Source organism: Hemitrygon akajei, chromosome 2, assembly GCF_048418815.1.
Source record: "Hemitrygon akajei chromosome 2, sHemAka1.3, whole genome shotgun sequence".
NCBI classification, from domain to species: Eukaryota; Metazoa; Chordata; class Chondrichthyes; order Myliobatiformes; family Dasyatidae; genus Hemitrygon; species Hemitrygon akajei.
The window spans coordinates 20,581,024-20,608,523 of record NC_133125.1 but is presented as its reverse complement, the minus strand read 5'-3'; the positions used below and the strand labels follow the sequence as shown (position 1 = coordinate 20,608,523).

Genomic DNA, 27,500 nt, shown 5'->3' with positions numbered 1-27,500 from the left:
GACCAAAATGCGTGTATGGCGAGGACAGCAGCTCTGCTCCTTCAGCATCTTGACTATGCTTTTTGAGAGACTTGTTTAAAAAAAGGGGAAAATGCGCTATTTCAAACATGCTCTTTAATACTGTAAGGCATGAATGCATTATAACCTCGACATTGTTTTATCTCTGACACAAATCTCTCACTTGTCTTGCAAGCCGCCACCCTTCAGTTACATTTCCGAAGAATTAATGTTGAATGGGCTTTAACCGTGTCTCACCAGGCTATGTGGATGGTTATTGCAAAGGAACCAGACATTGTGTCTCCATGGGTTACCGACGTGAACAAATATTTGAATGTTGTGTGGGCTGTTAACAGCTACATCCTCATTAAAAGAAAAATGGGGAAAGGATGGTTGAAATGATGTGACTTCCACTTCATTAAATGTCTTGTCCATCAGGCAGAACAAAAGCTTTGATCAAAATTAAATCCCAAGTTGAAATGTCTACCCTTAGCCAGGTATTTCAATGAAGAAAGCTGAGCCTCTTCGTGCTAAGTCCTGCCATTGACAAGGGAATTCAGCAGAGTCCAAGTCTGCAAGCAAATGCATTTAAAATATTGTGAACAATTTGTTCAGAGCCGTTTAGATTTCTATTTGCATGCATTTCAATGCAAAGACGGGTTAAGTGGTAAAATTGATAGGACCGTTCACTAGTACAGAGCTAGCTTTATGCTGCTGGTGTAATAAACCCCAATGGATCATATTATTGCTGGAGATTTGAACTCGTTTTCATGAATATATACTTTTCCTATATTTTTACCCCAGCAAATTGCCCTCCTGCAAGATATGTTTTTTTTCCCAGTTTGCTGTCACTTTTTAAAAATATTTTGTAAGATTATTTTTAAAGCTCTGGTATATCTTGATGTCTTGTACAATTGTGAAAAATCCTATTTCAAGAACTTTGTAATTTTCACAGTAAAAATATTTATAAACTGTAAGAGCATACCAGGAATAGTGACTGCTAAACAGTTCTATGTGTGTGTACAGCTTTATTTTTATGGCAAAACATCTTCATTAAACCAGTATTCCTTAATTTCTGAGTTGTCTTCTGAGCTTTTTAATGTTCTTTGTTGCTAGAGTTAGTATCACATTAGTTGCATGGTTTCAATACTTGCTATACAGTATTTCCTTAAAGTCTTGCCAGATAATTTTACGGATTAACTATTATTTATCGTACAGAAATGTAAAGGCACAGGCCCAGTCCCTAGCCAGTTCTGGGTTAAGCAGATTGAACACAGCCTCAGAATAGAAGGACATCCCTTTGGAACAAACGTGAGGAGGAATTTCTTTAGCCAGATGATAGTGAATGCTGTTCGGAGGTCTGTATATACTGTTGAGAGGCCTGCATATACAGTTACTCCCATCAGAGTCTTTTTTTATTCTTGCAATTTCTTAACTCTGCTTTTTCTCTAACTCTAACTTTATCTTTTTTGGACTGTCTGTGGGATTTTACATTCAATCAATTTTTCCCTGGGGATAACATCACGTAGCTGCAGTAAATGGAAGTAGAATAGTGGAGAGTAAAGTATTACAAGCATAGCTGTTTTGCAGAAACTTCTTCATCATAGCATCATATTTGAAAGGATAGGCAAGGAATAACAGTACTCCGATATCAACCTGTCAATCAGTCAATTCAGCCAGATCTGTATGGTTTACAGACTGCAAATAAATTAGCCAAGGCTTGCTGTTATTGTGGAGTCCAGATGCCTTTGGGCAGAACAGGAGTTCTGCCTTTCAAAAGGATGCACCTCTGACCTCATTGATTTTTTTTTATGCGTGTGGTCAGGATAATTTGCATTTTTTGAGATGGTCTCCTTGGCCTACCCCAAGTCCTTTTGAAAGGGGAGGGGCAGGAGAACAGTTGTGAAAGGCTTTGGAGGCCTGCTGTGCCATTGTGGCTGGCAGCTTCTCCAATGCTATTCAGTGTTTTTAAAATTGATTTTTTTTAAAAAAAAGAAAGGTGCCTATGTGTTCAATTGACTGCCCTGTGAATGATTTCATATGGTTTTTTTTGGCCTTTTCAAATTTGAATAGCCCTTTTGGTACATGTAACACTGGAGTTCAGAGATGGACAGTTAACCCGACTCCTGTCATTGGCGCTGGTGTTACTGACAGGCATTATTTTAATAATTTCCAAATTCTGACAGAGAATCAAATGTTCCAGTCACCTGAAACACAACAAATGTAAAATTCTGCTGTTTGTGGTAGAATGGTAGTGCAGTGGTTAGTGCAATGCTTTACAGCATCAGCTGTAAGATCGTGGTTTGATTCCGGCTGCTGTCTGTGAAGAGTTTGTACATTCTCCCTGTGGCCACGTGGGTTTCCTCTGGGTGTTCTGATTTCCTTCCACATTCCAAAGATGTACTGTTAAGGTTAGTGAGTTGTGTGTATGCTATGTTGGCGCTGGAAGCTTGGCTGTGGGCTGCCCAGTATGATCTTTGTTGATTTGAAGCAAAATGACACATTTCATTGTATGTTTCAATGTACATTTGGGGGAAGGCAGGAGAATGGGTCTGAGAGGGAAAGTAAATCAGCCATGGGCTGAATGGCCTACTGCACTCATATACCTTTTGGGTTTGGGTAAAAAAAAAACTAATCTTTAGTCTTTAAACTGAATGTTTGATCCAAAGGGATTTACCATTATTAGCCGATATCTGGAAAAGAAAATCAAACTGGACGTGCTTGATAAGTGCAAGACTGGGAAGAAATAACATTTTTTTTGCTTCTTTTGGGAGTATTTCTTCCTCATTTTGTGTAAAGTCTGCCAGAATTACTACATGGTGTGTGCAGCTCTTGCAAGATGTTTGAAAGGCTGGGAATTGGGGAGTAGCAGTTTACACCAGCCTGTGAGGTGACTTGCTCTTGATGGGTCGTTGGGAGGAAGCCAATCCTTAGCAGAATCCTACTCTCTGGGTTTACAAGCTGTCAGTGCTATTGACTGTTGTGTCTTGTGACATTTTGCCAAAGCTCTGTCACAAAATCGCGCAATCCGTAAAGGAAAGTGTCAATGGGAAATGTCAATCCTCTACCAAGGTTGCAATCTGGCTTTGACATCAAAGCTGATATGCACCGACCTTGCCAGTAACAATTTGGAGATACAGTGAATTCTTTTCCCAAAAATGAATTTCTTATTAAATAAAAGATTTTTGATTAGAGGGAGACAGAACCTTTGCTGAAAGTTGAGCTACACTGGAGAGTAGTATCAACCAGGCTGGCTTCAGCAACTTGTGGTGAGTTATCTTTTTTAATTGAGCCCAATGTCATTGAATCTCCTCCGTGAGCCAGTTACTGATCAGCCCTCCTTGTGTTTAGAACCTCAGATGGTAACTGGGTTCACACCCATTTGCAATTGTAGCTTGTCAATGAATGATGCTGTCAGATCCCCAGTCCCCAGCAACACGATTGTTTCAACTTGATCATTGTTGCTAATTAATGATTTAGTGAAGCTTGGCATCTGTAAGATTAGGGTCACTTGGAAATAAAATGAAAACTAGACCTAACCAATGCTGCTGTAAACTCTTTCTAGAACCTAGAGGCCTTTTTTTTCCCATACACAGATGACAATAATTTGCTTACTTGTGTTTTACTAATATAGAAATGATATATTTTCGGTGTATTCCCTTTAGCAAGTTGAAGTTCAGATTCAACTTTTATTGTCAACCATAGAAGTTCAGATTTATCAACCATATGTGAACACCCATGAATACAGCCAAACAAAATTGCGTTTCATTGGGGCCAAGGTACAAAATACAGTACCAACAGTCACACACAGCACAAGGCTCATATAGCACATATAAGATATCAGTAAAACACAGTCACACAAAAATAATTATAATCATGTTGGAATACCTTGTGAGGACTAACAGTGACTGGTGTCCATTTTGGTTTTGTGGTTCTGAAACAACCAATGGAACCATGTGGAACTGGCACAGAAACATTGAAGCAGACGGTGAAATGTGTTGTTTGGCATCAATCGCCTACACAGTCTGAGAAGGCGGTGGGGGCAGCCTGCAATTGTCGCCACACTTCCAGCACCAATGTAGCATGCCCACAACTTCCTAAACCTAATGTCCTTGGAACGTGGGAGGGAAAAGAGCAGCAGGGAAAACCCACACGGTCACGGGGAGAACGTACACACTTACAGACGGGCGGGAATTGAACCCCGATCGGTGATCATACTGGTGTTGTAAAGCATTGTGCAAGCAGCTATGCTACCGTTTACGCTGGGTTTCTTGAAGCAATACCATTCCAAACTGTTCTTCTTCAAACTACTGTAGGTCAGCGATTCCCAAGAGCCAGTAGGGATGTTGCATGATTTTTAAGGCAACTTTGGGCACATTAGCTTTGTTGTTTGTGGGTGAAAGTATGTTCCAGTGTCACACCAAAGAAGACCATATGTAATGTGCTTAGTCATTGTCAGCCATGGGAGATTGACTCAGTAAATACTTTCACTGAATAACCCAGTACTACTGAGGTCAACCACAGTAACCCTTCAGTCATTGCAGAAGTGACCAAGAATTGAGTTCATGAATTTTCTGGTCTTTACGGCTCAACACTGCAACACATTTGTTCGTTGAGTCAGTGTGGGATTAAAAAAGAGTTTTGGTCTTAGCTGTTGAGGAGCAATAAAAGTATTAAAGAAATTTGTGAATCATGAACTTTAAATTGAGATTGTCATAACATTGATATTTAGGCACAACAGATGCTAATATTTCCTAATAGGAACCTGTTTTCTTTTAATTCGAGGTTAACCATGTTCTGTTAATACAGGATAAGAATTTTCACAAGGTTGTGAAATTTATTTCGCATTGGAAGAAGTATTTTCATGTGATAGTTATAATTTTACCAGTAGAGGCTTTTAATTGCCTGACACTCTTCATTTACCCCTTTATTAATCATGAAATGATTTATACAGGCCTTTAGGGTGGCAAGACAGTGTAATCCTATTACAGTGCCAGCGACCTGGGTTCAACTCCTGCCCCTGGCCCTGAGGAGAATTTGGTTATCCCTGTGACTGCGTCAGTTTCCTCGGGCTGTTCCAGTTTCCCCCCACATTCCAAAGACGTGGGTTAGTCGGTAAATTGGTCACATGAGTGTCATTGGGTGGTGCGGGCTCGTAGGCCAGAAGGGCCTGTTATATCTCTAAATAAAAATAAAGAACTTCAATGAGTTGTGGTTTAATTGCAGAAAAGACTGACTGAATTTTGAAAAATAATGACAGTTTGCAAGTGTTGGTAGGCATACTCATTGCTGGGGGTGAGGTGGGACAGCAATTAGCTTAAGCTGCATGAACATTTTGCACTTTGAAAGAAACATTTTATACCCAGTTATCTTGTGACTCCTGTTGTGAATCAGCTGCTGTTCTCCCTCAGCTGTCAGCCCTCATTCTTCAGCAAGAGGCTGAGAAATGAGCAACATTCAGTCCTGAGGTGGAAGTTGCCTTGTTCCCTCTCCTACCCTGGGCAGTGGGAGGAGCAGTATTTTGAACTACTGCTGAATAAAGTTAATTGCATAATGTAGCACAAATTGCCAGATAGAGCAGTTAAAAATATTTGAGATCCATTTCACATGTGGATGTATTCCAGTTAGAAGCAAAGAAATTTGTGCTTCTATTTTTCACCTTCTCTAGATGAGAATGACAAACCATGTGAGAGAAATGCCCATTATTCAACAATGAATAACTACTAGGTTCTACCAACAGAAGAGAGGCTCTTCCATATCACCAACAAAACAAAAATAAGGCAGCATCCTGTACAGCATAGGGGAAAGTTCCATGCAAATAACAAAATTGATTCTCAAGCTATAAACAGACTATATAACACCCCTGTGTAAGAAACATTGGAACCAGAACTGTTCGAAGTAAATTTAATATCAAAGTACATATATGTCACCGTACTACCCAAAGATTCACCTTGTAGTGGGCATTCACAGTAAATGCAAAGAAGCACAATAGGATCAGTGAAAAACTGCACACAACCGACGTGCAAATGCTAAAAGAAAAAACAACACTAAATGATAAATATTGAGAACATGAGTGGGAGAGTCATTCAAAGTGGGTCCATAGGTTGTGGAATCAGTTCAGTGTTGATGTGAGTGAAGTTATTCACTCTGGAGTAACTTCCACTGCAATAATCATTAACATGTTGCAAGTTAAATCAAAGGGGTTAACTTCACACAGCTTCACTTACCCCATCATTGAAATGTTCTCACAGCTTATGGACTTGATTTCAAGGACTCTTCATTGCATGTTTTTTATAGTTATTGCCTATTTATTTATTATTATTTATTTATTTTTGTATTTGTTGTCTTTTGCACACTGGTTGATTGTTCCCATTGGTGCAGTCTTTCATTGATTCTATTATTTCCGCAAGAACATTATCCTCTGGATTGTATATGGTGATATATATGTGCTTTGAAAATAAATTAACTTTGAACTCTGAACTTTGAGGTAATATATTTGTTTGCTATAGTTATTGTAGGACAATTGTCTCACTCTTGGGGGCTTGTTTAAAAATCCACATTTGCCCTATCTGTGAGATGTACAAAACTCTACTGAATCAAGTTTTAGCTGGTTGAAGCACATTCTTAGGGGAAGTGCTATCACAAATTTGCTCCTAAACAACCATTAAATCAGCAGTTTCACTCAAACTTCAAATACATTTGTGCTAAGGTTAGATGGTGTAAAAGCCGCACTGATAGAGCAGAAGGACCTTTGCTGTCCGTTAGGCTTTGACATATCTCTGAATTCTTGATGCTGATACTGCATGATCAATGTTCCACTCTTCCAGCATAGCATTCTTCACCTTGAAGTGCTCAACATCACCTCAACGAACACTTAGGAACCTGATAAGCACCTTCAAAGAATTCAGAATATCACAACTTGTTTATTTGTTTTAAGTAGAAAGAAAGGCTTAATCATTTGAGGATTAGAGTAATTACCAGCCTCAGGCTGGCTTTAAATTAGCACCTATGAGTTGAATAAGAAGAATCATTATATCTTGATGGAAAGCTAACAGTGTATTTACTCTTCAGTGTTAATTTACATACTTGGAGATTGCCCTTTTTTGGGTTTTGTTTGTTATTACCAGCAACTGAATTAGTAATATCTCATAATTTTTATTAATCCAAACTTTTCGATGATTATGTATTTCACAGACATTTACAGAGCTTAAAAAAAGTAATGCAGATATTTTGAAAAAGTGCAGAATTTGGCTTCGCTCCTGTGTCGTCTTTTTAAAAATAACAGACTCTGTCAACCCCACCAAGGTCAGTTTGGAAAGTAGCTCTCTAAAAGGCTGAACCGGTCACGTGGGAATTTGAGTCTCTGACTCCAGAGTGACTCAGAGTTTAGCTAATGTGGAGCCTGGAGCAGAACGTTGCCCCTTGTGTTAAAATGCCTTTTCCCAAGAATACGAAGAAACCTTTTGTTCTAGTTTGAGGAAGCAGCTGAGCATTGATTGACTTCCATGCACCCTGCAGACCCCTGAATGAAATAACAAGACCTTTGCTTTTCCTGTTCCTTTAGCTTAATGCACTTGTTGGATATGATTGATTTTTGTCAGTTGAAATGAATAGGCCAGTTAATAAACCAAGACTGTTAAGGTATTTCCTCTTGAGGAGTTGGAAGAATGATGCATGCTAATTGATTTACATTTTAATTTAACACACGATGCATTCAATATAGGTTGGAAGTTAAATTTACACTGTACGACGTCTCTTAACAGAAGATCTGTGATAGGGATGGTGTTGCTGGGTCACAGACTGAAACAGATGCTCATTACTGTGCTGTGTCCATGCTCTGTAACTCAACCAATTGTGGCTGTATCTATTTTGCACTCTCTGATAGTTCACACTCCCTCCTGAACAGCAATACTCAGAAGGTAATAATGGGGGACATGGAGCAGAACTACTGGGTCCCACAATGCCTTGCAGTGTGGCACTAGGTCATCTTTCATTCCCACTCATCTGATCTTTCTTTCTCATCTGTATGTACGACGCATCTGCCAAGTCAAAAGCTGATATACTCTGGTTTTACACAAATCAATCCCTTTACAATTTAACAGGCAGAGAGTTAAATCAGAAGAAAGAATGGTCCTAACATCGGCTGATTGGCAGCAGAGGGCACAGTCTGAATGTAATCATTCACTGAATATAATCCTATTCACTGAACAGAGTGATTTCTCCGGCTGGCTTTCTTGAGGCCTATACTTGACTAAAGTGATAGGTTAATGGCTGCATCTGGAGGGCATAGTTGTGTCTTAGTCACTTACGAGGGCAGGATTCTGTTACAAGAGGATGAGTGGCAGTGGACGAAGGCAGGCGGGCTGCTGTATGCTGAGTTTGGGACGGAGCCATCCTGCCTGTGTGCACCAAACCAATCCCACAATCATCGCTAATTTATTAGCTTCGTGATGTTTCATGAATACCCTTGGTATATAGGGTCATGAGATAAATAATGAGGAATTCTACAGAGATGAATTCCTGGGAGTCACAGGGGCACTGATAAGGCAGCCACAGATGTGAGTCTTTTGTTCTCTGACAGTCTTCAGGTCAGAATCCTCAGCCCTGAAGCAGTTTTCCCTGTCACTCCTTTGTCATGTTGCATGGCACTTTGCTAATGCACTTAATGACTATCATCTTGGAGGTGCTGACTTGGTCAGAAAAGTATGATAAAGCTCAATTTATTCTTGTTTAATTCAAGAGATCCGTTATCACATCCATCGGGCATTGCAGGCCGCTTTTAAAAATGTTATTCTTTTCTCTACGAGTCTTTTAAAAATGAAGGGCATAATCCTGTTAACTGAACTTCGGTCAATTTAATCTAATTTTTAATGCAACTGGGAGGTATTGCACTCTTGAAAAATGGAAACCAATAAATTCTGCACATTTTCATTCTTTTGCCCTTTTTCATTTATTGGCAACTGTGAAGCCATTTGAGGGAAGAAGATTGCAGTGTTTTATGGAAGAAGTGTAAATTGTATTTTCTCAGGGAGGAGGTGCGGGCTCTTGAAAGGTAAAATGCATTTTACTGGAGTGCTTTTTGACAGCGATAGAATTCTGTCCAATGATCTCTGCTGCCTGCATTGAGACACTGATGAAATATTGGCACAAATAAAGCAAATTGTGGCTGCTGTCCCTTTTGGTGTCATTCCCTCGCATGACAGCAGGACCGTGTTCGATTTACGAGGCGAGCTAGCCTGAGTTAAGAAAGCTTCATTTGCATTCATGTCATTTTAGGCTGATACTGTATTATCACAGGCTCCTTTTGCCGTGATGATACGATTGCCGTTTGGTTCCTTGCTTCAGACTGCGAAGCCTCTTGACCTCATCTTCAAAGTTTGAACTTGTCAGCTGGGAAAGAAACAAATGAGAAGGAATTACTAAATTCTTTATTTTAGTATAGAGAGAGGGAGAGGAAGAGCAATAAACAAAAGCAATAACTGAGGCCCGTGGTTCATTATTGAAATCAGCTGCATCATTGTTCGGAAGGATACGAGTATACTGACGTGACTTGAATTTGTTTTATTGGACATACTCAGATTGAAATATCAAAATCCTCTCAACGGGGTTGGTGTCCAGATGGTTCCAAAGATAGTTTCGGAAGCTGGCCTTGTGTAATATGGGTGAGCCTCCTTAATGAGCCACAATAATATTGTAACCCCATGTCAGAGTTTTGTTTGGTGAAGGATGCTGGTACTACGTTGGTGCTGCAGATTGTTTGAACAGTTGGTGTGAGGAAGAAAGGGCCATTACAACATGGTGCCGCACTGCTAGAGGCTGGCTTGTTTTATGAGAGTGTTGGCACATAAACACATTCATTCACATTGGAGAGGTTAATGCACGTGCTTAGCCTCGGTCAGATGCTGGCAGTAGCAGTTAAGGGGCAGTTACTGGTCTCAACACACAGTTGGAAAATACGCAAACACACTTAACATTCTCTAATTAGTTTTCACGCAGTCCACACCTACCAATCGTATTTGTACAAAATTCATTCCGTGATAAGAATGTGCAATGCTTGTGAGAGAGAGAATGGGGGCTTAGGGAAGAAATGCCTTGTGCATCCTGCATGCAGAAGAGCTTCATAATCATATCTGAATTTGAGGCAAATGATTTACCTATTTTATTATTTGTGTATTTCGTGATGTACTGGATTAAGACTGCGATGCTTGGTATCTTTGCCAAGATGCTCATTGTGTTTGAAACATTTTACTTCCATCAAGTGCCAAGAATATGCCCAGTGATGTTGAAGTAGGAAATTGCTGAACCCTCTTTTTTTTGGCCGCTGCATTCAGTCCCGCAGGCTTACAATATACACTTAGCAGATGATATCACAGTTCTAAGGGTTATTCTAATCTGTCAAATGGCCAACATACACTTAATGGGCACTGTATTAGGTATGCCTGTACACCAATGTAAATAACCAATCGGCCAATCGTGTGGCAGCAACCCAAAGTGTAAAAGCATTCTGACATGGTCTTGGTCTGAGGTTCTGTTGTTGTTCAGACCAAGCATCAGAATGGGGGAAGAAGTATGATTTAGGTGACTTTGTGCAGTGATTGTTGTTGCCAGACAGGATGGTGTGGGTATCTCTGAAACAGCTGATCTCCTGGGATTTTAACTCACAACAGTTTAGAGTTTGCAGCAAATGATGCAGAAAACAAGGCACACTCGGTGAGCGGCACTTCTGTGAGCGTAAATCCCCCGTTAATGAGAGAGATCAGAGGAGAACGGCCAAGCTGGTTCAAGCTGACAGGAAGGCAAAGGTAAATGGTGTGCAGAAGAGCATCTCTGAATATGCAAAACATCAAACTATGTGGATGGGCTACAACAGCAGTCCAGGAGCATACACTCAGTGGCCACTTTTTAGGTACTTTATAAAGTGGCCACTGAGCGATTACGATGGACCCTAGATAGAAAGGAAAGGTAAGTGAGCCAAAAGATGGAAAGAGCACTGGGATTCATAGGAGCATCAGTAAGAGAGACTTGGAAGTCCAATGAGGATTGTGACAAGTGGGGAAAATGGAGCTGATAGCAGGGCAGAAACAACGACTGTGGGTAGGGATATATCAGCAAGTTGTTACTGACTTCAAAAGCTCTGTAGGAGACAGCAGCACTGTTAGCAAGGCTACAGAACTATACCTCACTGGTGAATGATATGTTCAGTTGTGCCACTTGTGGCAGATCTCTTATTCATCCTTTCCAGAATCACATATTCAGTCTTCAACAGAAATGCAGCTCATGATCCTGCCAGACTAGTGGCGTGAATGTGGCATACGCAACATTTCATATGCATTTAAAGTGCCAGCTGAATCATATTTATTGTTATGACGAGACTTATTCGATTAAGCAAATACAAACTTTCAATGTATTTATACACTCAGTGGCCACTTTATTAGGTATCTCCTGTACCTAATAAACAGGCTACTAAGTGTTTGTTCCTAGTCTCCTGGTGCTGTAGCTCACCTGCTTCAAGGATCGACATGTTGTACACTCTGAGGTGTTGTTCTGCACATCACACTTGGTTATTTGAGTTACTGTCACCTTCCAGTCAGCTTGAACCAGTCCGGCCAGTCTCCTCTGACCTCTCATTAATGAGGCATTTTTGCCCACAGAACTGCTGCTCACCGGATGCGTTCCTTGTTTCTCGCATCATTCTCTGTAAACTCTAGAGGCCGTTGAGTGTGAAAAATCCCAGGAGGTCAGCAGTTTCTGAGATGTCCGCATAACCCGTCTGGCACCAACAATCACTCTACAGTCAAAGTCAGTTAGACCACATTTCTTCCCCATTCTGATGCTTGGTCTGAACAACAACTGAACCTTCTGACCATGTCAGCATGCTTTTATGCACTGAGTTGCTGCCACATGATTGGCCCATTTGATATTTGCATTATAAGCAGCTATACGGGTGTACCTAATAAAATGGCCACTGAGTCTATCTTGTCTCTTCTGTGTGCCAAAAGTCTGATCAAGTATTTGTGCAAATTTCCACTCTGCAGCAACAAAGAGCATTTGACGTTCTTGGAACTGGTTGTTTTCTTAATCTGTTGGACGTCCCTTTACGACAGAGATGAGGGGGAATTTTTTAACCAGAGGGTGGGGAATCTGTGGAATTAACTGCTGCAGATGGCAGTGGAGGCCAATTCATTGGGTCTATTTAAAGAGGAGGTTGATAGCTTCTTGATTAGCAGGGCGTCAAAGGTTACGGAGAGAAAGCTGGAGAATGGGGTTGAGAGGGATAATAAATCAGGCATGATGGAATGATGGAGCAGACTTGATAGGCTGAATGGCCTAATTTTGCTCCTATGTCTCGTGACCTTATTGTCTGTTTAGCCAGTATCAAGGGAGGCATTTAGTTGGGCCAAGCTTTCAAAGCATCTTGTATTTCACAGTGTCACTTGTATGATGTTCATAATGCACATCAGAGATATGTTGTACACACACCCAATGCTTTTTATTTCTTCTGGCAATTCCTTAGTTGGTTCCATTGCAAAATTTAATTGATCTGTGGGTGTTTTTATAAATGCCAAATTGGTACAGTTTTTACAAGAGATGTTGATTGCATTCATTTTTTGATTTAAAAGTGAACCTTGGGGATTCTTATGATTCTGTGAAATTACCCAGTAAGATTTATTACAAAGCCAGCAAATACATTTAAATGAATCTTTATTTTCTCAGTCTTTTTTTTAGTATCATCCTTGTACCCAATTTTATTTATACTGGCTGGATTCAGAATTAATGTGTTACAGTTGCAGGGCAAGTTGCCTAACAGTTAAGCAAGCTGGGAGAGATGTAACAGGTTTATCATAGGTACAAAAAGCCCTGTGATAAATTCTGTCTGGCATGCCGGTACTTTGATTTCCTCCTTGCCAGTTTGTCAGTGTATTTGTACAGTTCATATGCTATGCAGTTTTAAAGCAAAGACCTGTAGAGTTCAATTGACAAATATTAATGGAGGCTTTTATCCAGCTTGCTAGAGCCAGCAACCAAAGGAACTTTTAATAGGCCGTGGAAGTGCTCTTTAAAATTCTAATCATAACTGTAATTTCCATCTCACTATCTACTCTGTGTTGTAATGAACCCCTGCTCATTGACACGAACCTGCTTTTAAAGCAGAAATAATTGATTAGTTAGAACCCTCTGATGTGGAGCCATCAACTGACACCTGTGCAAAATGAATAAAAAGTGATAGGAGCAAGATGTGGTATTTTGTCCCTCAGCCTCTGAACAAAAGTTGGTGAAATTAGAGAAAACGGTCTCCATCTGCACACCGTATTGTGGAGAACATAGCGAAGGCCAAATTACGTTTTGCTCATGGGAACTCGAGAGGCATAATTATCTCAGCAAATTCCTTCTGGTAATCCGACATTTATCAGAGAGCGGGGCGATATACAGCTGTGCTGTGCGGAGGTGAGTCTTTAGAGGACTGCTGGCAGACACAATGGCTTTGATTATTTTGGGCTGTATGGTTAAGTCCCCAAACAGGTGCAGCCCGATTTTAAATCCTGACAAGATGTTATAGCAAGGGGCTGTGGCCTTGGAGACCTAAAACACCTACTGAGAAAGATGGCACAATAATATGTTAGGAAAACAGGTGTTGGTTGGCGTTCAGATTTTTGTTACTCAACAGTCTGAAGACTTATTGAAAAGGCAGATTGTTGCATTATGGTCTCAGTTATTAAGTGCGGAATTTCAAATTTACAGCGTTGGTGGTGGAATTTTTTTTATTCTGTTAGTGTTGACTGAATGTTCATGCACGGCATAGAGCTGTAATACAAATTCCCCACGGATCAAAGCAAGCCTGTGAGAGAGTTGCAGCCGGTATGTCGGAGGCCCAGTGGAATGTGATCCGGTGGCAGGCGTGAGCTGCCTCTGCCTGAGGCGTACATCACCATCTTTCATCAGATGCAATAGTGATGTCCCAGCTGCCAGAGAAGTCATTATTCACACTCGGAGCATTTAGGGAAGAGGCCATTGATTAGAAGAATGGGAGTACTGAAACAAAAGGAAAACTAAACTGGGGGAGTGATTGATATGGAAACGTGGCAGAGGATTCCACACGTAGCTGCAGTTGTGCCGTGTTGTGATTGGTCAGTGGCATTTGTCATGGCAGCTCCGCTCCATTCATCTGTTGGGTGAATGGGTCCAGCTTTCTTTGCCACCCTGGAACAGTTCGGGAGGTAAGCAGGTCAGATCCAATTAGCCAGAGGGCTATCAAGTCAGAAAAATCCATAGGTCTTCTTTAGATTCCATGAATACTATTACATTATCAATCTTTTAAAGTATAATCTTGGTTTAAGTCAATTCTTTTGGGATGTCATTATATTTTACAAATTATTCATATGTTATAATATTTATTTTTAAAGTACAGACTCATCGTGATCAATGTCCAATGAGATCACTCTGGCAGTGAATGCACAGTTGGTGGCCCAACGTTGGTGCTGAATACATCCGGGTACAGTTTTGATTCTGTGAATAACCTCCTAATCTTGATCATGCTGTCAGGAGAAGGGAATACATCTATTTTCCTTCCGGTACTCAGATCAATAAGAACTGCCAGGCATGGTGGGAGAGGCAGGTCCATCAGGCGCATTTAAGAAACTCTTAGGCAAATGGATGATTCAAAAATAGAGGGCCATGTAAGAGGAAAGAGTTATTTGATCTTAGAGTAGGTTAAAAGGTTGGCACAACATCATGGGCCAAAGAGCCTGCACTGTTTGTACTGATCTGTGTAATTTAAATGAAGGACAAAGAAAGTCTTAAACTCATTGCCTCCCTCGCCACCCGCCCCCACTAATTGTGGAGTGATAGCTGGGGAATGTATGAGTGGATTGTTTGTAACTTTCGTGCCGTATTTGAACACAAAATGAGTGATGGAATACACATCTTTTAAGATAATCTATTCTAAGTCTGCTGCTGAAACCCTTATCACTTCCTCGCTCCAGATGTGATCATCCCAAACAGCTGCTGTGGCCTAACTCCTGATGAGACTCAACTGGTCATGTGCCTTCTGCTGCGTAACATTGCAGACGCAGTGTGTTGCTTTTAATTCTCAACTTTGCTTCCAGTTCCCTCCATGACCTTAATTCTTCCAATCTATACAGTCTCTAAAGCTGTCATTTGTTAGGGTGTGTGCACTCTACTCTTGATCTTCCCTGAACTTAATTGCTCCACTTTCGGAGGTCTTACCTTAAGCCCCTTCCTAATCCTTATTTTAGTTGCTTTTAAGAGAGTCCTTAAGATCTACCTGTTTGAACAGTCTTTTGGTCCTTTTTTGGTACCTCCATGTGGTTGGTGTCAAGTTTTGTTTGAAATGTGTTTATTGAAGTATAAAAGCCATGGGATGCTTTCATACCATAAAAATAATACATATTTTCAAGTAGTTGCAAGAAGAAATGTAAACTAAGATTCTGAAATATGGATAGCAAAGGGTATATTATTTAAATATTTATAGATACTGCTTAAAAGGATACAGTGGGTACATAATTTAAATATGTATAGACTCTGCTGCTACAAAACTTGAGTAGATCATATAATTGTGTTAAATCAGAAATCATACAATTCTCGACAGTGAAATTTTGTGATGCCTGTATTTCTTCACTTAAAAATGTTTTATAGGATTCTACTTAACAATGATCTCTCATTAAGATACCTTGCTCAAAGTGAGCTTTAATAAAGGAGCAGTTCTTTCTGGGCAAAGCTTACTCTAGGTTGCAGATGGGAGTCATGGTAGTGTAGTGTTTAGCATAACAGTGTTACAGCTCGGGGCGTCCCAGAGTTTGGAGTTCAATTCCGGCGCCGTCTGTGAGGAGTCTCTGTATGTTCTTCCCGTGGACTGTGTGGGTTTCCTCCAGGTGCTGCTATTTCTTCCCACAGCTGAAGAACCATACCAGTTGGCCAGTTAATTGGTCATTGTAAATTGTTCTGTGTTTAGGCTAGTGTTAAATAGGTTGGTTGCTGGGCAGTGCGTCTGGTCGATCTGGAAGGGTCTGTTCTGCACTGTACCTCTAAGTAGACGAACAAACTAACCAAGATCCTTTCGAATCTAAAGTTAGGCACCTCCCCTTCAGGACACTGCAATGTTTTTACTGAAACCTAAATCAATATAAGTTGTGGAAGAGTGAGGCCAATTGAAGATAGACAGGAGAAGTTAGCAGCACCTTCCCTAAGCTGTCAAATGTAATGGTCATGGGCCTGCATGTCTCCTGTATTACAAGAATAACCTGTTTTCTACCTGGCTGAAAAATCTTAGCAGATAATAATGAAATAAATAACTTTTTTTTAAATTCTAAGGGGAATGAAGCTGGAATTCTAATAACACTAATGAAGTTATGCTACAGAGTCTTCAGTTTCCCCAGTTTTTCATCAAGATGGCTTTCATCTACATCTCCAGAATTTTGTGATTAACATAGTATAAATAACATAAGACATAAATAACAATAAAGAGTTCTATACAGTTACTCAATCCTGGGTTTTTGCTGATTGTCAAAAAGCCTCTCACCACACTCCAGTAGCATAATTTAAGACTCTATTGCAAGTATTCAGGAATTATTAACCCTTTAATTCTCACATTTACATTCACTGCCAACTCTGCATTTTTAAAAAAAAATGATTAGCTCAATATTGGCATTGTTAATATTATGACTAAGCTAGAAGATGGTAGGTGAAGCCAGGTGGGTGGGAAAAGTAAAGGACTGGAGTGGAAGGAAGCTGATAGGAGGAAAGTGGACCATAGGAGAAAGGGAAGGAGGAGAGGAGCCAGAGGGAGATGATAAGCAGGTGAGGAGCGGTAAGGGGCCAGAGTGGGAATAGAAGAAGAAGTGAAGGGGAGAGAATTTTTTTTTACTGGAAGGAGAAACCGATATTCATGCTATTTGGTTGGAGGCTACCCAGATGAAATCTACAGTGGCTCTCCTCCAGAGGGGTGGAGGAGCAACACCTTATATTCCATCTGGGTAGACTCCAAAATCTTGTTTTTTGAAACTTTGAACATTTAGCTGTTGGAACACCATTTCTAGGAGCCAGTGCACCTTCAAAGTATCCTGGAGTATCGGCAGAATGTTTCGTAAATGCTTTCAGATATTTACCTCACTGTCATGAGAACAAGGGCAAAAATAGTAAGGGCATGGACAGGTCCTTCCACAATCAGTGAGCCAGTGCTCTCTGTGTAGTAACGTTCTGTGATTGATTGAGGGACAAAATACATTAATTCAAACGATGGCATTGATTTGACTTTTTTCCCTGCTGACCTTTGTCACTCAATACTGGGAAGGATGGGGGAAGGGCGCCCTTGAAACTAGGACTTGAGTTTTAAGGTAGGAAAAATTGATTGAATCCCAAAGTTCTTCCCCAATTTTAAAAAACTATTTGGTGATGCGCTGTTTAATTCCAAGTTGCTCAAAGAATTTCACTGTCTTGAATGGAGTCATATATTTTGAACACACGTGGGTAAAAGCTAACCATTTCTCATCGGACATCGTCCAAAATCACCTTTATTCTGATTAGCTATAACAGTTTTTTGTCCAGTTGTAAGCAACAATGTTCCCTAACAATTGTGCCTACCATATTCCAGGAAATCTCACTGTTTGCGTGCTGGAGTATAATGCTGTGCTTGTTACCATGGATTCACACTTAAGCAGAGAATCAGAATCAGGTTTATTATCACCGGCATATGGCGTGAAATTTGTTAACTTTGCGGCAGCAGTACAATGGAATACGTGATAATATAGGTAAAAACCTGTGAATTACAGTAAATATATATTACATATATAAATAGTTAAATTCAATAAGTAGTGCAAAAACAGAAATAAAGAAGAAGTGAGGTTGTGTTCATTGGTTCAATGTCCATTCAGAAATTGGATGGCAGAGGGGAAGGAACCGTTCCTGAGTTGTTGTGTGTTCCTTCGGGCTTCTGTGCCTCCTTCCTGACGGTAACAATGACAAGAGCTTGCATGAGTTGTCTCTGCTTGCCTCTCGTACCATTGTTTGCAGAGCTGTGGTAGTAGTAGAGGTGGGGGCATGGCCAAAATAACAGTTACTTCTTAATCTGTTTGTCTTCAACTCAGAGCAAGAGCCGTGGTGAATTAAAGCAGGCGCGTAACGTCAGGCATATTGGAACTTCAAGCTAAGCAGAAATTCAGAACGTTTCATTCCGTGAAACACTGTGTCACTGCATTACATTTGCTTGATGGATAAGATCGCTGCCTTAAATTGAGGGTAGTATTTTAATATGTTAATAGAATCAGAGTTGTTAAAGTGCACCTCATGTCTCCTTTCAGAAATCTTCCGCTCTTTTCTTTGAAGCTGACACTTCATGGCACCTCGTGGTTTACTGACAGCTTCCATTATCCCAGCTACTACAGATAGATGATCCTGCTGATTTTCATACATTGACTGGCTGCCCTCATTTTATGCAGGAGTATGTTCTCCAAAAGAAACAGGAAATTCAGCTTATTTGACTCTCAGAACTGATTTTCAAGAACTAGTACTTCCTGCATCTGATGTGAGTTGAATAGTTCCCAGGTTTTATGGGTCTCAAATTTACGTGCATCGGTTTTGAATGATTTCAACCTAATTCCTGAATAGCTGAGCTCAGAAAGAAGTGTGTCATTAACTGAAACAAAAAAAATTGTATTCAGAAAATTCATAAAATGGCTGGTGTGGGAACTGAAAACTATCATCATAATGCACTAACACATATAAAATGCTGGAGGAACTCCCTAACACACACACATACACACAAAATACTGGAGGAACTAGCAAGTCAGGCGGCATCTATAGAAACGAATAAACAGTCGATGTTACGCGCCGAGATCCTTCTTTGGGAACGGGATCTCCTGAAACGTCGACTGTTAGTGTACAAAGAATGTTCTTCAGAGGTTTGGGGTGAGTGCCGGTCCTGAAATGGAAAACGTCCCCAACGTACTTGACGAAAATGTAATAATGAATCGTAAAGGAGTGCTTTAAAGAATGCACAATGCTTGAAGTGTTGCCTAGATTAGTGTTCAATAATCTTGTTAATCTCTTGCTGCACATGCCGAGCATTTTGGCCCTGCTGGAAAATTCAGTAATGCTGAGGGCATCAGGTGCTATGGAATCGGTTTTAGACAGGGACATGGGGAGGTATGCTGAAGCAATTCACAGCTAGGCTAAGCTGCTTTGCTTATTATGTTAATTTACTGTCTCATCTGAATGCCAGCACCTCTGAAATTGCACCACCATAGTTACGATGCCCTGACTGATAATTAAATCAAACTCATTTTCTTCTGAATCCGTTACTGATTTCAAGATATGGAAACGGACTGGCTACTTTTGTAATATACTGTATATGAAAGACATTTTATGGAAAAGCTTCATTCAATTTTTGGGTTTGTTTTTATGCTGATGTGTGGCCCGCTCTAATACATAATGACATAGACAATATGAAGTGAAAAACAAATGAGCTTTCAGACTGCAGCTTATCACATCTCTCAAAGGTGTCTTGATTTCACTTGCTATGAATTACTTTGAAATGCAGTACTGTTGTTGTTGGATAAACAACAGACATTTTATACAGAGATCCAATATACAACAGCAGTTTGAATGTAGGCACCTGAAAGCCCTGGAACAATACCACCAAAGATCCCTAGAAAGAGTTTGAGGATCAGCTAGAAGGACAGGCATATTTAACACCAGCGCACACGGGGAGCTCAACAGGAACAGCATCCCCACCACGATAAAGCAACACCAACTCCGATGGATAGGTCGTGTCATTGAGATGCCTGACTCACGTCTCCCCAAACAGATCCTTTACTCCCAGTTGAAGGAGGGTCAGTGAGCCCCTGATGGGCAAAGGAAGCATTTCAAAGATAACATCGAAATCAGTCTAAAGGAACTCAACGCTACATCTGAAGGTCGAGAAGAAATTGCACTCAGTAGATAGACCTGGAGGAAATGTGTCCAATAGGGAGCTGTGCTGCATGAGAACAACCTCTGTAGTGCATCAGATTAACAAAAGGCAACTACGAAAGGAGGGCGTAAAAAACCAGAGGACCCGACCTGTGATTACAGCCACACTGCATCAGAATATGTGGATCCCAGATCGGCCTCTAGAACCACCTGAGGACCTATCAATAGACAATCCCTTAGGAGAACATCATACTCAACTCGAGTCATCGCACTACGACTCGTCTGAATGAACTGCTAAGCTGCTAATGGTATTTTTGCGATGCTGAGGTTTGAGAAATTTTAGTTAGTTACTCATTGATGAGTTGCCAGGGGGCATGAAAACTGTGGATCCCCTAGTTGTGCAGGGCAGTGAGTCCAGAGTTTGTGGCCTGGAGTTCAGGATCCTGTCAGCAGCTGGTCCTAGAGTTCGTTCTGAAGACTGAAGTCTTAGTGTTGATAGATGTCTGGGGGTTAAAGCCCAATGACTGAGGCCCTGGGTCTGTGAGTCTGACATCCACTGGGGAAGCCAGAGGACCATTGTCTGCCAGTCTGCCAGAGGCCTGTCCTGGGGTTGGCGAACTGCGCCAGGGGGCGGGGGGGGGGGCTGGAGGAAGGTAGGAAAGGAGCTACTTTTGCTGCTGTTGTTTCGCTACTTGTTCTGTTCTGTTCTGTGTTGTTCTGCGAGCATCGTGGACCTGCAATGTTGACGCCAGAAATACATGGTGACACTTGCGGGCTGCCCCCAGCACATCCTTAGGTTGCGCTGGTTGTTAATGCAAGCAATGCACTTTGCTGTATGTTTTAGTGTGTACATGCGATAAATAAATGAATCTGAATCTATTGCTTGGAGCTGTGTAACAACAGCAAAGTATATTTATATAGTAACTTCAGTATAGTTAAGAGCCCTGGTTGTTTTCAGAGGAGTGGTTGTTGCTGAGTACTAGACTGTAATGTGTGTTGAAAAGGATGAATGGGATGGGAAAGTAGACTTCCACGATAAGAGAGTTCAATTAATGAGATACGTGGTATGATTAAAACTCAGATTATACCTCACTGTGATTTCAGCGACTGTGCAGATAGAGTCATAATGTGTTACAGTGCAGAAACGGGCTTTTTGGCTCAACTAGCCCACACTGAACTGTTATTCTGTCCTCTCCTGGACTGTAGTCCTCCATATCCCTCCCTTGCACGTACTTAAGTGTTCCAGTCGAACCCACATCCACACTTCCTCTGGCAGCTCATTCTACACTCGCACCATCCTCAATAATGGCAGCACCATTATTCAACACTAATGCTATATGCAGCAAGCCATTCTTTTCTTTCATGCATGTGAAACTGGTTAAAACCCACAGTCATAGGGCACAACTTTACTGTGAAAATAAATGGGTGCTCTTGCTCGGTGAAGGGTTATGGCAAATGTGAAAAAGTGATCTTAAGACTGATGAACTCTATTTGGTTTGGAGCCAATTGTTATTCAGCTGTGTAATTAGAATGGAAGTGGTCCAATCAGGGTTGGATCTTAAGCAAATTTAAAGGAGCCTTCATCCGGAAGAGTGGATGAAAAAAAATAATGTGAGTAATTGCCTTCTTTCAACAAGGAGTACCTGGCTGTAACGGCAGCATCTCTGCCTGCAGGACACCTTTAATTCTGAGCTTTGTTTTCTTATGTCCCTGCTGCACACTGTGAACACCTGTAACATAAAAGAGACCCACTATTACCGTAATTAACAATCATGGGATCCTTGTTTAGTTCTTAATTAACACCTGTAAATTGTAATTGAACAGAGTACTTGTGCAGCAAACTTTAATTTTGTGAGCAGCCCTTCCCTCTAGTGGAGGGTAAACTCAGAGGATGGGTTCCGACAGTAATGTGGGCTCAGTATGCAGTGTTATTTTGGCTGCAGTGTAACATATGAATGTTTAGAATATATTCTCCATTGTCTGCAGCAACAAAAAGAGCAACATTAGACCTTTGGAACTTGAAGGGCCAATTGGCCCACTCTTCCTTCTTTAACATCACAATCACAATGTCTGCATTTTGTGGAAGTTATGGATATCTGACAATGAAAGAAAAATAATTCTGGCAATTATTTCAATTTAAAAGAAAAATAAAAGACTGCAGTTGCTGGAAACCTGAAACAAAAACAGAGAACACTGTGAACTCTCAGCAGGATATCTTTTTGTGGAATGAGAAAGAGTTAAAATATCAGGTTGAAGATTTTCATCCTCTGACAAGGCATGTCAAAGCTTTTCAGACTCTTATCAAATGCATCAATTTGAATTAACACACTTTCTCTGTATCAGAGTTGGCCATTTCAGCACTGAGTCTTTCATCTTTGATTTTTGGCATAGTTCTCTCTCCATTAACATAGACTGATCTGTTTGAAATGTCGAACAGCTCTGCATTTTGAAACTTTTACAACTTTTTTTTTATCTTTTTAGCACTTTATAACTGATCTCATTTCTTACTTTTGTTCATAATTTCTCTCACTGCTCTTATTAACCTACTAGCGGGATGACCTTTACAATATATCTAGAAGGAAAACTTGATCTCACCCTATCCACTTTATCCTAGTGGTCGCCAACCGGTCGGTAAACTTTTGAGACTTTCCCAGTAGATCCGGAAGAAAAAGGAAAAATAAATACACAAATACATTATGCCTGATAAACCTTTTGATTGAAATATGTAGTAACTTCTACTTTGAAAAAGGACCACTTGACAACTTCATGCCCAAAAGGGACAACTTTATCTAGAACGGTAAAATGATATTTGCATACAGAGATTTTCACTATTGCGCTGAAAAGACCGGAAGGAAAACCCTGCAACCCTAGAAACAATCTCTCTTTACAAACACTTTCTGTAGCGGGAGTATTGCTATATTACCATGATCCTAATTGGTATTAACTTATCTTTATACTACTCACATTACAATCCTTCTCCCCTTTAAATTCCAACATTCCCCAAATGTACAAGAAATGGGAAACAAAAACAGTGGTGTCATTAGCTGGCGTACCTCTGAAACTTATATTAGTGTCTCAGTAGCAGTTTACCAATACCAGGAAAGTTGAGGAGCTGAAATTGGGGTTGAAGGCCCAGCAAACATGCTGCTCAGAGGACGTGGATCAACAAGTGTTAAAGGTTGGTGACCACTACTCTATCTTATGTATTCCCCCTCTGCCCCCATCCATCCTGTCAGGAACTTATCATTGATTTGTTTCATCTCTTGCCCACTTATGAAAAAATGTTGTCTCCATGAAATCTTAACTTTCATTCTCCTGTAGGTTCTGCCTAAATTGTTGAGAATGTCCAGCATTTCTTGCTTTTTATTTGAAATGAGTTTTACTTGTTAATTTGGACAAGGCTTTCAATGGGGTTGATGCTATTGGGTTGTTAGTGATGCAGCATAAGGGAAATAGAAATTAAAATGCCCAGGGTTTCTATGGTGTCTCCCGCATGCCTGTGTGCGGAACAGATGAGCAGAGAGATTCCCCAACCCCATTTTATTTCCACTCTGCAACCCCCAACCACTACCACCAACATTTGCAATAAGTATTTTGGGGATACTTATCCAAGTTCATTTGTGTGATATATGGTCAGGAGGGCAGCTAAGAACCTTGTCTCTGTGATCTTTCTTTCAGAGGAAGGAGATGAGTTTATTTTTTAAATTCATTATCAACAGTATATCTTGTTTTTGTTGGAGAGCTGTTTGTCAAGGGGGTCTATGAGCTCACCTTTTGTATCTAACCTTGCTTTGCTCTCTAAATGAAAATGTACTGATCATTTAACAGAGGTGCTGTACAGGTACTTGTGACAGAAGAGGTTAGACTGAGTGTGCAGAAGTTTTGCTCCTGTCTTTGAGAAGCGAAATGCTATTTTGGCTGTCGATAGGACATTCATACTGCTGGAATGTGTGTTTGTGTTTCTCCTGCTCTTGAACTGATCTCTGGTAGAGTAGAATATGTGACAGATATGGGCTGTGGTCAAAATACTTTTACATTGACTTTCCCCCTTTTTGTGTGCAAGCCCAGAAGCAGCTGTGTGCGTCTGCATGTTTGGTCAGCAACTTAAATTATGGTTTTGATCTCAGAGCACAGTAACTCTTTCAGCACATGATTTCATTAGAAAAAGTCAAGGTTTTCGCTGAATGGTAAGCCAGCTTCTGTGGCAAATAGCAGGAGTTAAAAATACCAGAAAGGAGAATGGCAATAGTCACTTTGTCTTCTGTAAGACCATTAGACATAGGAGTGGAACCCAGGAGTGTCCATGTACCTTCTGGTTCTGGTGTAAAGCTGTGAATATCTGGGTCTTCCAAAGACACTGACAGGCTGCGTCACTGTCTGGTATGGTGGGGTGGGGGGGGGGGGCTACTGCACAGGACCGAAAGAAGCTGCAGAAGGTCATAAATTTAGTCAGCTTCATCTTGCGTACTAGCCTACAAAGTACCCAGGACATCTTTAGGGAGCGGTGTCTCAGAAAGGCAGCGTCCATTATTAAGGATCTCCAGCACCCAGGGCATGCCCTTTTCTCATTGTTACCATCGGATAGGAGGTACAGAAGCCTGAAGGCACACACTCAGCGATTCAGGAACAGCCTCTTCCTCTCTGCCATCTGGTTCCTAAATGGACATTGAACCCGTGAACACAATCTCACTTTTAAAATATATATTATTTCTGCTTTTGCACGATTTTTAATCTATTCAATACACATATACTGTAATTTTTTTCCTATATTATATATTGCATTGAACTGCTGCTGCTAAGTTAACAAATTTCATGACATGCTGGTGATAATAAACTGATTCTGATTCTGATAATACTTAATGTTCACAGTGATCAAAACTTGCACCACTCCATGTAGTTCTTGGTCTGGAAAGCCCCACATGCCCCAAATATTTTTTTTTCATTACATGAACTGTTAGATGAGGCTCCAGCTCTATTTTTTTTAATTCAAATTTGTCACATCGTGTTTTCATTAGTGTTCTGCTGGAGTTTACCTCAGTGCTGTTTGCTGTGTCTGTGCTTGTCTGCATGGCATGTAACCATAATCTTTTCCCTATCATTAACTAGTTAGCCTGTACTGTACCTAATTGCATTCAAACAAACTGCTTTCAATTCTGATTCAGTCTCATGTGTAGCAGAACTGAACATGCCCCTTTGCTTAATCTGCACTCTGTCACTTTCTATATACGTTTGTGGTAATTGTTTATACCAACTAACGCATTATGCTCCTTATTACACAATATCCTCTACTCATATAAAGAACATATGATAAGGAACGTGGCCTGTTCTCTATCTAAGAAAAGCATACCCAATGGAGCAGATGCAGGGAACTTTTCCCTACAGAATGATTTGGAGCAGGGATTCCCAAACTTTCTTTATGCCATGAATCCCTACTGTTAAGCGAGGGGTCCGTGGACCCTGGCTGGGACCCTTTGAAACTTTGCAGAATCTACTATTCCCTGTTGTTCACTTCAAGAAAATATTTTCCTCAAACTCAGCACGTATTTACCATAAGTAGGAAGTACAAGGAAGGAATAATAAGTTTGAAGATCAAGACCATATATATTTCCAAGTCTTAATAGAGGAGGAGGTTTCACCAATGAAGTCATAAAATAATCGGCAAAAAAACTGGAGTTTTTCTCTTCCGGAATTCAATATGCCTTGCATATCTTGTGAATAGTGGGGGGGGGGGGATATATAGTATATTTGCTTGGCTATTAAAAATACATTTGAATACAGCTACAAAACATGCGTTATTAAAATTCAGTTCACCATTTTCAGATTGTGATGTACAATTAATCTTTGCAAAGCTGTTTTACTCTTAAATAATTATAGTTTCACATTTATGACTCAAGCTGCAAACTTATTTAAAATCATCAAAAAGAATTATAACTGATAATATTAATTCTCAACAAATGACCAGATTCCTTGTGGTGACAGAGGGGAAGGGGTTTAATTATGCTTAGGATTGGTTTGGCAATTTCATTTTTTTTGTTCTCTTGGCTGGTGGCCATCAAATCATTGAATATGTAGGAATTACTGAGGGACTTTATCTTCACAATTAGCATCTGTGACTCAGAGAACTGGGGACTATCAATTTGCTACTTGGAAGTCGCATAGGTGTAAGGAATGTGAGCTTTGTGTTTAATTATCTCTAATGAGCCATATCAGACAGCAGGTATATGTAAAAGTGAACACCGTACTTAGAGTGGAGTTGAGAAAGCTTCCTACTGCTTGCATCTAAGAATCATTATTTGCTAACACAGGCAGTCATGTCAGCAGATTAAGGGAGATTTCACGGCAGGCTTTCATTCAAAGGGCTAGAGTCGAGCAGTATGGCAATAATTAATGTTGCACATTCCTTTAATAACGTAAGAAATGTTTCTTAATGCTAGGATTATAGATGGTATGGCAGTGTGCCTTTCCCAATGAACTTTCAATATAAGTCTGACTGAGAAGAAGGGCTATGTAAATTATTTCTTGATTTGTTACCTAGTTCTGTAAGGCGTTCTTAAAAATTGAATATTTGGAACAGTTCAATACTAATGCCTGTACTTTTGATTTTATATTTTTAAAGAAAAACAAATAACTTACAGTGCAGGGTTATCACTGAAATTTCCCAGTAAACACTTCTTTAATGACGTTACCTAGTTTGTAAGCCTGCTTGTATGAATAGATAGTGAATGCATAGAAATTTATGAAGTAAATTTTTATATATTTAGTTGTTCACAGCTGTTAATTTATGCTTTCTCATGGTGTTTTTCTGTAAGTTGTGCCGACAGATTCATTAGAAGGTGATAATTTTGCAAACAATTTTGCCATTTCTCTGTCAGTTTGGAAAAGTTTTCAGTGACTAGTTTAAGTGAAGGTAGCTTTGTACCAGTTCAGTGACTTTAACAGTAACTAAATTTTGTCCAATATGTAGTCACAACTTACTTGGTGTCCAAATGTAAATACCTGTATGTGCATATACTCTTGAGTATTCCTTATCCAAAATGCTTGGGGTCGGAAGTGTTTCAGATTTTGTATTTTTTTGGATTTTGGAATATACGATGAGATTGTTCGGGTTCGCCATCATCTCCGACTCTAAATTTATGTGTTACTGGAAAGCAGACTTTATTATAAAATTGTTCATCACACATATGATGCAACCATTCAGTGTGTTAGATTTTCATCAGATGAATGTAATATCAAAACTTATTGGGACTCCAACTCTGAAATAAAAATTGTAAAGCAGAATCAGGTTTATTATCACTGCCATATGTTGTGAATTTTTTTGTTTTCTGGCCACAGTACAGTGTAATACATAAAAAATCTGTAATTTACAATAGGTAATATATATAAAAAGATGAATAGTGCTAAAAGAGAGCAAAATAGTGAGGTAGTGTTCATGGTTTCATGGACCATTCTGAAATCTGATGGCAGAGGGGAAGAAGCTGTTCCTAAAAAGTTGTGTGTGTGCCTTTGGGCTCCTGTACCTCCTCCTCCTCGGTAGTAATGAGAAGAGGGCATGTTCTCTGTGGCAGGGATCCATAATAGTG

The 27,500-nt window shown here is 40.2% G+C and overlaps 1 protein-coding gene across 2 annotated transcripts in view; it reads left to right on the top strand.

Moving 5' to 3' along the window:
* The window catches only part of LOC140739687 (ephrin-A5-like), a 197,323-nt gene that overhangs the window by 141,381 nt on the left and 28,442 nt on the right, over window positions 1-27,500 (top strand). The window lies entirely within an intron of this gene.